The sequence below is a fragment of the Rhea americana genome, unplaced genomic scaffold, assembly GCF_003343005.1.
Source record: "Rhea americana isolate MKP2758 unplaced genomic scaffold, rheAme1 scaffold_31, whole genome shotgun sequence".
Classification (NCBI taxonomy): domain Eukaryota; kingdom Metazoa; phylum Chordata; class Aves; order Rheiformes; family Rheidae; genus Rhea; species Rhea americana.
Genome location: NW_028186435.1, coordinates 2,006,842 through 2,020,177, shown reverse-complemented (window position 1 = coordinate 2,020,177; position 13,336 = coordinate 2,006,842).

The following is a 13,336-nucleotide window of genomic DNA, read 5'->3' as shown; positions in this document are numbered from 1 at the left end:
TTTGTTTCGCCGCAGGGACTTCGGCGCAAACTTTTTTTCTTTTCTTTTCGTGTGTGTGTTGGGGCAGTTTCGAAATTGCCCGTTGTTTTCGCCTTAGCCGAAAAGCGGGGGGTTTCGGCGTGGGCTTTTCGGCGTGGGGAGGGGAGGGGAGGGCACGGGGAGCGGCCGCCCTGCCGCCGTGGCGGGGCTCGCCCCGGCCCGGCCCCCGCGGTGTGCTCGGGCCCCCCGCGCAGGCTGCTTGGGCGGCGCAGAAAGCCTCTCTCCGCTCGATTTTATTTATTTATTTAATTTCGTGGCCGCTTTTGTTAGGTGGGGTGTTTCCGTCGTGCCGCGTGCGGCAGCCTGGCTCGTTGGCACCGCGATTTCGGGTGTCTCTCTCTGCCGTCGGCCCGGCCGAGGGCTCTCCGAGAGGTCTGGTCCGGGCGCCGCCGCTTGAAGCGGCGCGTCGGAATCTTGTCCGCCGCTTCTGGGTGGAAAAACACGTCATGTTTGAGGAAAACTTTTAAAAAACAGCAGCAAAAAAACCCTCTCTAGAAGCCTGTTCTATATACCCGTAGTAGAGAAGGTGCGTTACACGGGCGGGTTGGAAAGAGCAAGGAGCAGCGTTGGCGCCTTCTGGGGAGCTGCGCGCCGAGCACCTGCTTGCGCGGCCTTGGAGCCGAGGCCTCAGGTGCTCCTCGTTTCTGCCCTCCGCCGCTCTTCACATTTGCGTTCGGAGCAGCCWGCCCACAGCCCTGCCTCGCGTGCAGGGCAGTGTCCAACCACCTCCAAAGGTGGCATCTGAAACGTGGGTTGGGGGCTCTCGTTTCCTAACCTCCTGTTGCCGCTCAAACTTTGCAAGGGGGTAAGCAGGCTGGGGAAGCTTTCATCCTGATCACGCAGCTGGAAAGCTTTGGTTCAGTTTGTGGTAGCTCTAAGGTGTCGTCGTCCCCCCCCCCCCACAACGTTCGGTGTGATCCCCAAATCCTCTAGTTCCTGTTTTCTAATCACTGGCTTGTACGCAGCAAAAGCCTCAAAGTAAAAACTTCACCCCAGTTAGACAGGAACTTTTAAGTTCATGCTTTTACTTTCTTCTACCTGAATACTGCCCTAACATTTGTCCTGTTACTAAGAATTTAAAGCAATCTTCTAATGAACACCTCCTAGCCTTTTTCTACAACTGTAGCAATCTTTTAAGTGAATCCTATGTAGCCATTTAGATACAGAGTGATTTAGGTAGATTGTGAGTGTGAATGAATGACCGCAGACATGCGGAGAGAAGGAAATCCATTGAGGATAAACTTGCGTGACTGGAAGGGCTTTACTGGAGGCCTTCAGGGAAGTTACTGCTAATGGCACAGAAGTTACTGTAGAGAATAGTACAACTTCAGTAGGGTGGAAACTTAAAATAGCATGTGGAGGGGCCTACACCCAGTGATGATCCATTACTGTGCAACTTGGGTCAAGGGAGGCCAGCTGTTGAATTTCCTGGTTCTGGTGGGTTGTTTTGTCAGCTTACTGTCAGCATGACTTGTGTGCGTCAAGTTGTTGGTGAACAGAGGTTCGTACCAAAATTGCAAGATGGTTTTATTCTGTCTGTGAGGCTCATATGTTTACTCAGAAAGAGATAGTCAATTATAGAAATGGATCCAGTGAGAAACTCTGGCCAACAATATTTGGCTATCTGGAGCTGGGGTGGGGGAGGAGGGGAAACTTAAATACCTTCTATTCGATATTGATGCTTTTGGTAGCATTATGTAGTCAGCCTTTTAAACATGCAGTTGCCTCTGTTTTGTAAGTACAAGGCCTGTCCAAACCTGCCTGCAAACTAGAAAGTTGAGTCTGAGAACTCATGATTTTGCATCTATCTTCTAATGCCGTAGCCTGCCAGGCGAATGAAGGTGGGTACAGCGCAGCGTCTGAGCTGGAGCGTACTCTTGGCTGGGGATCAAGGGATTCTCAGGTGGCTTTTCAAAGGCTTGGGAAGTGGCAGGCCGTGGGCAGGTGGAATCCCTTTTAGTGGAGGAGCTGAGTGTGAGAGAGCACTGCTTTTACACAACTGTGTGAAATAGCTTTTCTCCTTCTCTGAAGATTGAGTCTGATGTGAAAGAGCTCTGAGAAAATAGCTATGCGAAGTCAAATGAATGATCTGCAAACACTTTATTTTATTTTATTTATTTATTTATTGTAGCCCTGCCTCTGTTGTTACAACCAGGTGATTCCTTAAGGATAAACTGTCAACAAGCTATAWACTGCATTGGTCACAATTCAGAAATGGTTCCATAGGAAGCTGAGCAAGACTATTCTAGACAGCTACTGGAGGCCAGATGTACCTGAGTTTAGTTCCTTTTCTGCAAAAGAAAGTTCTTGAAGATTGACTTGAGCTGTTAATTTTTGGAAGAGAAAGTTTGTCAGAGCCTTAACACCATAGTGGATAAGACCCTTCTCTGGCAATCTATAAGTCTCCTTAAATATTAAGATTGCTGTGTGCAGAGGCTTATTAAAAAAAAAAAAAAAAAAAGAGGAGGAACGGGATGTTGGGTTTTTGTGTGTGTGTGTGTGTGTGTGTGTGTGTGTGTATATACACACACAATACGCACACATATATATAGGTAAGAGATTTCTCAGATTCCTATCCTTTCTGCATATTCTTAAAGCTTGAAAAAGTTGCACAATTCTTACTAGTGGATATATAGCCCGTAAGGACTCAGGGTTCAAGCGTGACTGATCCCTCCTGTCACCACAGCCACTTTGAAACCATTAAACTGTTGGATGAAAGGTGTTATAAAGAGCATCTTACTCAACCTCGTGTCTTACGTGGCTTCTTTTCTCGATAAACAAAATACATAGTCTCCAGATCTGTTCAGATGGTCTGGTATGTACTGTTCACATCCTCTGCTAACAGACAAGTTAATGGCTTAAGTTTCTTGTTCCCAGAACCCAGTGCAAAAATGGGTCTGCTTTTTCTCCTCCTCTCTTTTGTCCCCGTTGTCCTAGAGCAGAGCCACCAAGCAGCTCAGGCAAGAAGGGCCCTCTGGGGCTCTCTATCCAGCCTCCTGCGCGAAGCAAGGCAGTGCAGGGCCAGGCCAGGCTGCTCAGGGCTTTATCCAGTCAGGTCTTGAAAACCTGCAAGGATGGAGACTGCACAGCTTCTCTGGGCACCTGCTTAACTGCTTAGCTGTCCTCATGAGGAAATAGTGTTTCCTTGCAGTTGGTCAGAAACTCTCTCCTCTCAAAGCCTTTTGTCCTCCTGCTGTGCACTGCTGTGAAGAGCTTTGTAGGTACTGGAGGCTGCTGTTAGGTCCCTCAAAAGCTCTCTCTGCTTCAGGCTAAACAAGACCTATTCCCTTGGCTTCTGCTCACATGGCAAGTGACTGTCTTGGTGGCCAGTTTATCAGCGTCTTTATTTGGTGGGCCCTAAACTGGACAAAATTTTCCTCTTTCCCTATCTGGAATATCTATGAGCTTTGTGGAAGGTCAGATTTTTAGCTGGTCTAAACCAGTTTGTATCATCCCTGGCCCTAGGCTGACCCATCACACCCACTGGGAATGTGACCCAAAAGCATGCTTCAGCTCCTGCTGCTTGTGCCCCGAATATTTTAATGTCCTTTTTGCCCGGTGGAAGTGTTCAGAGTGATACGTTCTCTGGCTACAGATCTCTGCGGAAAGAATATTTTTATAATGTTATGGAATATACCCTGGGGTACATCAGGTTAGTTTTTTTTTTCTGGGCAAAAGGAAGGTGCTTTGGAAAGCTCTTAGATCACCATGTTGCAGCAAATGCCAAAGGGGAAAACAGAAAAGAAGCCATCTGTGAATGTTTCTGTTCTCACACATGTCAGTAGTTGGAATTGCTGTAGTCTTTTGCTTTAAGATGTCATCTTCCTTCAGGCCCTATCCTTCCTCCCTCTGTCTACCACCTTCCCTGTAGCTTTACTACAATTAAAACGTGTAAGAACTTATTGCTAGATAGGAAAGCAGTAGGGGAAAGAGAAATCTGCTTAGAAACTGGCACATGTTGTAGGAAAATATTAATTGAATTGTAATTGCATCTCATCCTTTTCTCTTATCTGTCACTACAGGATAAATTAAATGCTCAGTTCTTATCTCAGTGTTGTCTCTAGCTCAGAATAAATGTTTCAGCTGTTTCAGACAAGATCTGAAAACACATTCTCTTGCTGGCTTATGTCAACTGTGTATTCACTTGTGTCTAGCACTTAGTTTCATCTTTCCCTAGTCTAGTTGTCTGTCCCCTATGCACAAAATTACCTCTAATCTACTTTCCAGATGACTTTTACTCTGTGTATTGTGTTTTTTATTTTTGTTTTGTTTTAGAATCCTGCCTGTAGTCACAAGATCACAAACCTATTTTTTCATTTTCTCCGCCTAGTTTTAGAGAGAGGTTGCAGACCTCTCTCTGCACGAGTGTGAGCCTACAGAAGAGCAAAAACTTTTTSATAGAAATTCCTACATTAATGGTGAGAGTCCCTCTTTAATTATAACTCCATGTAGCTAATCTTCTCCCACCCTCCTGCAGCTGGATAAAAAAACAGACATTTGATTTTTCTAAGTTGTAAGTATAGCTTTTCAAATGAGAGGGTAGCTGTCAGCCTAAGTGTATATTTCTTTTCCAGTCACTGGGAAATTCTAGAATAGTAGAGGTATAAGATTCCCTCAGGCTTTTAAATGGCAGCTCTTTGAATTGTTTGTAAAAGAGTGTTTCTGAGTTTCAAAGCTGACAGCTTTACATTTCTGGCTTAAAAGCAACAGAGAAGGATTTTTCTTCTACTATTACGTTGTTTCTTGTAAGCTTTAGATAGGAATAAGAATTCATTTTTATGCTGTCAAAAGTGGATAGATATACTCTTGGTTCCCCAAAAAGTATTCCTAGGAGGGAAGAAAAAAAAAACCCTCATTGTTAATTCCTGAATCCTCTTGGAAAAATGTGAGCTTTTAATAATAGCTAAGGATCATAACAACACAGCTACCTGACTCAAGGCTGTTTTAGATACTCAGTGGTAGACTGGACTTTTCTGCTTTTTTAATAACATTGTATGTATTTTCTTGCATTACAAATGGATTTACAAATTAACAAGATTGTGACTTACATCCTACTATAATAAACAAACCCATTAAGATAAACATATCTACTTAAATATAATCTTTTTTTTTGCTCTGTTCTCCTGTCCTATTTCTGCTTTGTTTCAGTAAATGTTGGTGTTCAGCTGAACACTGCAACTGGATTTTTAATAAATTCTTAATCCTATTCTGATATGTCTAGATTAGAGGCATGATATTGATCATGATACAAAATATGGTCTTCCATGTAGAGAATACACATGGAATCGACAGAGCTTTGTGTTCTGAGATAACCTGCAGATAAAATGGTATCTTTATGTCTTGGACAAGTGTGTAAGACAGATAACGCTTCAGCAAGTCTGCCATTTCCAAAACCATTGCTAGCCTGATATAATATTAAAACAATTGGTGGTTTGTCCTGTTCTTCTCATCCTTTCTTATGGGAATGTGTGCCTGTGCCTGTCACATACAGATAGATGTTTTAGACTTTCCCTATCCTTTTTCTCCAAATGTTGCTGTTACTCTACAGGCCCCTTAACAATCAAAATATTCTGTCCACAGGGCATGTTGTTATTGATTTTTATATATGTGTGTGTGTGTGTGTGTATACATATATATGTATATACGCACACTATATATATACATATATACACATATACATATATGTAATAAAAGTAGTAATAACATTGCTATTAATATACATATTATATAATATATATAATGTATTTGAAAGGTAGAAATATACCACAACATAATGTTGTAATTGTAGCAACAGCAGTAAAGGCAAACTCGTAAAAAGATTAAAATCTCTTTCTGGTGTTAACCAAATGACAAAGGTCTACAAAAATGTCTTCCATGTGTAGCATACTTGAAATTTGACAGAAAAAATATCACTGTCTTTAAACCTACAGCATTTTAAACAGTTTTAAGTCCATTTTTAGGTCTATAAGTAATACTCAAGTTCTTCCAAGTTAAGATCATACTGTCATACCTAGAAGACAACTAAAATAGCACAGTGAAAAGCACTGTACCCAGCTGATTTAACTGCTGGTTTTGAGCTTCAAAACATATTTGATTATATGCAAACCAAATGTAGCACAGACTCAGAAAACCACAGTGCTTCCCCTCTTAAATGAAGACAGTATGCCACAACAAGACCAACTGCAGTTAGTCTGGATTTTTGCGAAATGTGTCAAAAGAAAGATTTTTTTTGTCTTGTAAACGTTGGTGTCTGTCTTCAGACATTTTGCCCCGTCCCTGTTTCTTCCCCTTCCAATTTGCTTGGCTTCTGACAACAGGTATTACACTGATTCTGGTAACTGTTCACTAAATGGCATCTACTAAACTGCTAGTTCCTCTATTATTATGACTCGATTTTAAAAGTAGGATGACTTCTTTGAAGCAGTCATACCTCTTAAACTTAGGCTTAAGACTTTAAATGATTAGATGATTTGAGAGAAAGTGACCACAGCATAATGAGATACTGTACTTCAGCTGAACCACAGTAGKTCATCATGTGCCTGCTTGTAGCCCTTCACAGGTGGCAGCCAAACTTGTCAGCTGCAAAGGTGTTGCACAGACAAGTCATTCTGCAATAGTAGTGTTCAGGTGACAGCTGCATGTAAGCACCAGCATGCTGTAACTATCTTCTCTTACCCATGATCTGCGACTGTGTGAGCAGCAGTGCCTGTAGGAGACGTAGGCAAGGCCAGACACCATACTTTGAGCTACRTGACTCCACAGAGCACAGCATGGAGGTGGATAGGTCATAGCATCGCTAGAGATGTAGTTTAAGGTTTTTGCCTAATGAAAATACATGTTAAAATCTGTCTATTGAAACTAAATCTAACTGTTGCCTCTGCCAGTGATCCCAAGGAGAGTTAGTATACTGTTACAGGCTTGGGCATTAACTTTGTTAACTAGATGGTTAACGATATAGCAGTGATGTATTGACCAGAAGACTGAACCTGTTACCTTGCATTGCAGCAGTTCGTGTACTCACCTATACTTGATCCAGCCTCCAGGTTCTTGTCCTTGCTTTCATAGTTATTTTTATGCTAGTGACTTAGAAGTTTTTGATCTAGAAACTTAATTCAGCAAGTCTTTCTACTGTTGGAGCCTTCACAGGTATTTTAACCTCAGACTGGCAGCCTACAGGACTAGCCAGCTCTAAGGAGTTCTTCAGGGGGTATGATTAACGGTGCTTTCCTCCGTTGTCCCCCCTTATGATTCCTTTGTAAGAGGCTTTGTGTGTGCTTAACCTGGACTTCTAGCAACGAAGAAACACTGTTCAAGAGATTGATTACTTGTACCTAATTACTTTTACAATGCAGGCCAGAAATTAAAGGTAGATTGTACCTTCTGGGACCTTCCCTTCCTCTAAGTGAAGGCAAAATCTCCCAGTACAGAGCTAGTCCTGTTCTYATTGGAAATTCCTGAAGCTAATTGAAGCAGGAATGTCTGGGGTAGGGTGTGGTGCACCAGCCCCAGGGCCACCCAGCCTGGGGCCRCTCCTCCTGCTCTTGCCCTACACAGCTGTTCCAGTACCCCATCAGGTCTGGCCAGGTGTATGCACCTCAGATTACTTCTCCGCAGCTATTGTAGGCCCTGTGCTTGTATGAAGGTTCTGGCAGAAATGTAAAGGGTCTTAGCTAAATTTGCAACCAACCAAAGCCCTGACTGATTGCATCTCTTGTAATCACACAGATGCATCTCAGAAAATGGTCAGAAAATAGTTTGCTCTTGCTAGAGACCTGTACTAATCCAGGGTTGCCTTTCTTCGGTGAGCTAGTCTTGTTGGTTTGTATCCTGTTGGCAGTGATGACAAGACCACCTGATTCAATGGTYCTCTGTCCCTCTGGGTGGGAAGGTGCCAAACGTTCCTTTCTCCCTGATGCTGATGGTGACAGGCCATGCATGTTTGTGTCCAGCRCTATATTCATGCTAGAGCTGTGTGGTCCAATGGTGTGTGTGGTGCTCAGAGTGTTCTCTTGAAAATCTAGGACCAAGTCACTCTATACCCTTTGCAGGTGGACTGATTTATCCCCAAAGACCATGGGGATAGGAGAAAAAAGGAAGAAATCTGTCTGTGGAAAGGCAGACCATCTGCTCAAGGCAAAGATTTATTTTAAAAGTCTTGCTGTGAAGGGCTACTTGGCAAACAGTATTGTGGCTTTGAAGATGTTTAGTGAGTGCCCAAGGGTGGGAGAGGGCTTGAGAGGCTGAGGCAGCAAAGGGGGCTGACACTTTGTGCCACTTGGGGCACATCCTGAGACGGAAAGCAGCTAACCTGGTGACCCTGATAAAAACAGGAGCTACTGGAGTCAGGGTGGGTGGGGGAAGAGAAAGGTTGCTGAATTCACAGTAATTGTCTGGAAAAATGGTTTTATGAAAATGTTCTTAGTTGTGTGATAGTGAACTGAGATGGTATTTAGGAAGGCTTAGGAAAAGTACACAGCAAAAATCAATTCTATCTGAATTTTAAAAAGAAATAATAATTTTATTTATTTACTGTGGAGATGACTAAGTGTTGGAACACGTTGCGCAGAGAGTAGATGGAGTCTCCATCGTTAGATATATTCCAAAGCAGTCTAGACATGATCCTGGGCAACCTGCTTTGGACAGCCCTGCTTGAGCAGTGCCATTGGACTAGGTGGTCTTCAAATGTGCCTTCCAACCTTAACCATTATGTGGTTCTGTGATTCAAGGCAAGAGTCYGGCTGTGTGTGAGTAGCAGGAAGGTGTTCATAGGTCTAAGATTCTGGGGCAGAAAAGATCTGGGTAACTAACACATGAATATATGCAAGTGCTTGGAATAAGGATGGTACAGAAGTTACAGATACTGAGGGCTGGCAATATAATTGTTCTGTCACATTAATCAAGGCAGGCAGGTGAAGTATGGAAAAGTGTAAACTTAGTTTTGTTCAAGTTACACTTGAGCTGACAGCTGAGCATCTGTGAAGAGGAAGTCTTTAAGAGACAGCAAGGGAGGCACATTTCAAGGAGATGATTTGAGAGTGATGGGGACAGACCCAGATACTGAATTTTCTGCAGAGAAGATGCAGAGGAGGAAAAAGGGCTGTGAAGGACTGGGCCTCACAGCCCAGTCTAGAGGACACTTATGCTGGAGGTGTCACAGAGGCTGTTCCTGAAGTAAAAACAGAGAGACATGGAGCACTATGTCCAAGAAGCCTAAGTGAAAAGGGATCATGGAGGGTGTTTGGGGAAACTGTCTTAAGAACTGAAGAGATTAAAACATGGCTGTATTTTATGGGGGGAAAGAAAGGGGAGAAGATGACAAGGGAGAAAGGTAGGAGTACGGCATGATGATGCCAAATAGGGAAAAAAAACTTGAGAGAAAGTAGCTAAAAAGCTGTCTATGATGGAATTCCTATGAAGAACAAACTGAAGGGAGGTAAGTCTTGTTCCTGTCACTATCTCTTGGAAGAAACGACAAGAGATGGGCAGAGGATTGAGCAGAATGAGCCTGCTTGATCAGTGGGATTGAGAGAGCTGCTACAGGGCTGATGGAGCTGAAGAAAAGAGAGAATTTGTTGTGGAAATCTGCTTAGTTAGTGGCATCTTGCTGCTAGAAATACCCTCTGAGAGACTGAGAGCAGAGCAAAAGAGTGCTGGGTGAGACGGGAAAGATGTTGCTGGGGGAGAAAGAGGGAATAGAAAAATGTAGACGTGACTATGGATGCAGTGACCTGAAGTCTCAGATTGTCAGCCAGCACAAAACCATTTAGCTTTTGTCTTCTCTCCTCTTCCTTGACCTCTGCTCCTTCTCCCTGATAACAGAAGCCAGATCAGGCCTTTCCCTTCTTGCAAATCTCATGTAACTAGAAACTATAGTCTATGCAAGGATGAGAGTGTTTTGTTTTTTCCTTCTGTTCCTGGTATTTACTTCATGGGAAAAGGAGATGGCTAACATAAATTATGTTTATTGCTAAATGTTACTCTTTGATGTTCTCTTATGACAATAGTCTAACTCAAAGCTAGCAATAAACTGGAGAGATGGCACTTCATAAATACTGTGCTTTATTTTTTTTTACCTTCTAAATTTTTTGAAACTTGAAATTCAAAAAAAAAAAAGTTGGTCTCTTTTGTGTGAAAAAGGACTCTTCCATTTAATTTCACAAAATAACATCCCTCCAAGTAAACAAATCTCATAATCTGCCCCTCTGTTCTGTCCCCCCAAGCGGGCAGTTCATCACTCTTGCACAGACCAATTCAAGTTCAACAAGTTATGATCAGCTGCCTATGACTTTTTTTCTTAATACAACTTTTATCAGAACACTACTTTTTTGCTGTTTTTTTTCCCTTGGCTTCTGTTTTGTGGAAATTGCTCGATGTTCCTGCTTCTGTATAACATTTTGTTTGGATGGTTTTGATCATATATTCACAGTTGCAGACAGCAAGCATAGTRGCTGGCTGATATTTTGGAGGATCTTGGGACAGAGTGCGTTCTTTGCAAAGCAAACACTCTACAGTTCTCTCTAGGTTTTTTTAGTCGAAATTAGCTCTGTCAGACTAAATTCAGTTCCCTTCAACTCTCTGGTCTTCTGACTTCTGCAATAGTAGATAGCGTATTTGCACTAGATAAATAGGTCAGAGTAGCTTACTTCATTATGGAAAACTAATCTGCTTGTTAGAACTGTTAGTTTATCAAACAGGGCAATACAGTATTGTTCTGGCAGAGACTGTGCTGACAGATAMACTAGTCCTTGTGTGTCTTTCTTTGGAGTGATATACTAAATATAAACTTTGTTTGTAGCTTAGAAAAGCAGATAGTCATTGTGGCTACCTCTTAAAAGCCCTGAGAATTTGCAATTTCTGTTGGGTATGTTATCGTGAAATCCTGGCTGAATACAATGCAGAGCACCCAGTCTCCAAGCTGTGTGGTAATGCAAAACCTATTATTACTGTGATGCTCCCCATCAGCCTCATTAGGGATGATGAATGAACGGTCACTGCTGAAGCTCTTTTATTTTTTTTTCTCCTCTGAAAAGACCCATTGACAATGGTTGCTGCCTGTGTGTATCAGTGTAAATTACTCAGCTAAACTACTACTACAGTAATACTAACCTTTAAACAACAAACACAATCTTCACTATCAATTTAAATCTTTTAAAGAAACTTTGTGTTGTCCTTCCCTTCTCTCACTGCTTTGGGCAGGATCACCTGCCAACTCTCTTGCCTTAAAGGACTTCATCATGCAAAGGCACAAGTGAAGTCACTTGCGTTTGTTTATTGTTACACTATTCCTACATGATGGAAACTATCTCTTGGGCTTTCCTGAGGCTGAATGTGTGAACGAGCTCATTTGACTTTACAGTGTTCACATCAGACCTCACTGCCTGAAGTCTGYGGTTGAATCCCCGTGGGTGGGCTGTCACCTGTGTGTCACATTCCCCTGACGTAATTGTGCCTAATGTGCACGAGGACGTACCTGCAGGTGATAGGCCGGGAGGCTAGGCCTTTTCACTGGGTGTCTGCATCTTGTGGTGGTTTGAGCTGACCATTGGGTCATATCAACATGTAAACAGCTATCCTCTCTTCTTTTCTCCTTACCTTTCCTACTGAATGTGAATACTAGTACTGGAGCTATCCTGTGGCTTAGAGCACATGTTCAGCAGAGCAGGACCTATGGGYTCCCTCTGCCAGATGAGCCGTGACAGGACAGGCATCTGGATGGTTTTGTAGACTGGATGTTGTACTAGAACCCATTTTTTTGCCAAGTTCCATGCATGCTTGTGATTCTGAATAAGTTGTCATAAAACATATTTGAGTGCCAATTCCAATAAACATTTATTGGTCCAGTGCAGTGCTGTCTTGGCTAAAGGAATCCTTTGCTTCTGATCAGGTACGTAGAACAGAAGGTACAGCTCTACACAAAGCCTACAAAGATCTTGTTCCTATCTATAGTTAAAGATCTTATTCTTGTCCCTCTAGTTTACCATGACGGTGTTAGATTTGTCAAAAGAAGATGTTTCTTCTCTTTTGAATCTTCAAAATTCTTTTGGAAAAGGAAACTATAAGATGCATTTTTTTTCAAATAACAGTACTTCAGCTTTTTCATTTTGAAATGGAAATGGAAGTACGATCTCATTTGGATTTTTTGAAGAGGAGCAGCAGAAGGAGGACAAAGAATGACTTTTCCTCCATTGGAACCAGCTGTGGTTTGTTCGGCTTTTTTTTTTTTTTTTTTTTTNTTTTTTTTTACATTTGGATGGGCATTCTGTATGGAAATCCAAACTGTAACTAGCTGCTAATATTATGAACAAGCAACCTGATTTGGCTAAATAAGCTTTCAGATAATCACAACTAGGCTTTGATGCTGAAGAGGGATTTTTCATAACTCCGGAAATAATTTGAGAACATGCTTGCACCCAAAGCTAGTGGCTCCTTTGCTGAAAGATGATTCTGATGACGATTCATACTTTCGTTAGTCTCAACAAAATAATGGCTTCTACGTATAAGTAGAACTGAGAACCAATTTAAGCAAGTAGTTCTCTGTTTTGAGAAGAAATTTATCTATAGAAAATTCTCAGGGTTTTTTATTTGAGGAGAAATTTATCTGCAGAAGACTCTTTGGGGGTGGGAGGTTATGTATTCAATTTTTCTTTTGTTTTCTGCCCTGATGCTGACTGACTTTGCAAAAGTCARCTTCCATGAAATCCTAGTTAAGGCTTCTCATGCTTTTGGAATTGTGGACACGTTTTCAGGAATGAATTAGAATGACTTGGTTCAACTGATGAACAAGTGTATACCAATACAATACAAGTCCACACTGATTGTGAAATTAAACATAGCAGAAACGTGGTTTAAGCTCAAGTTAAACTAGATTGGTTGTTTTATTCTTCAGTTACTAATTTTCGTGTTTGGAGAATCTAATTTTGTTGTCCTGTTCTTAATAGTATATTTGGCTTCTGATATCAGAAATAATTTTAATTGAAACCTTTTCCACAGTCGCTTTCTGACTTTTTTAAATTCATGAAGTTTTTTAAGAAAACATTTTTAATTGTCTTCAGCCAAACTGAACCGTTTCTTATAGCCATTTACAGGTCCATAAAACTTCAAAAATGAAAACTTATGGAGTGTCAGAAAAACTTCTTACTTACTTCATACTACTTTAAATGTCTTATGGTTGGAATCCCAGTGGCACTGATGGGAAATGTGTACAGTATTTTTTTATAAGGTTGTTTGAATAGTTGAGTAACTTCTTTCGAAAGCAGTCCAGTGAACACTCCTACTTTAGGCAAAAATAGTTCTCGGG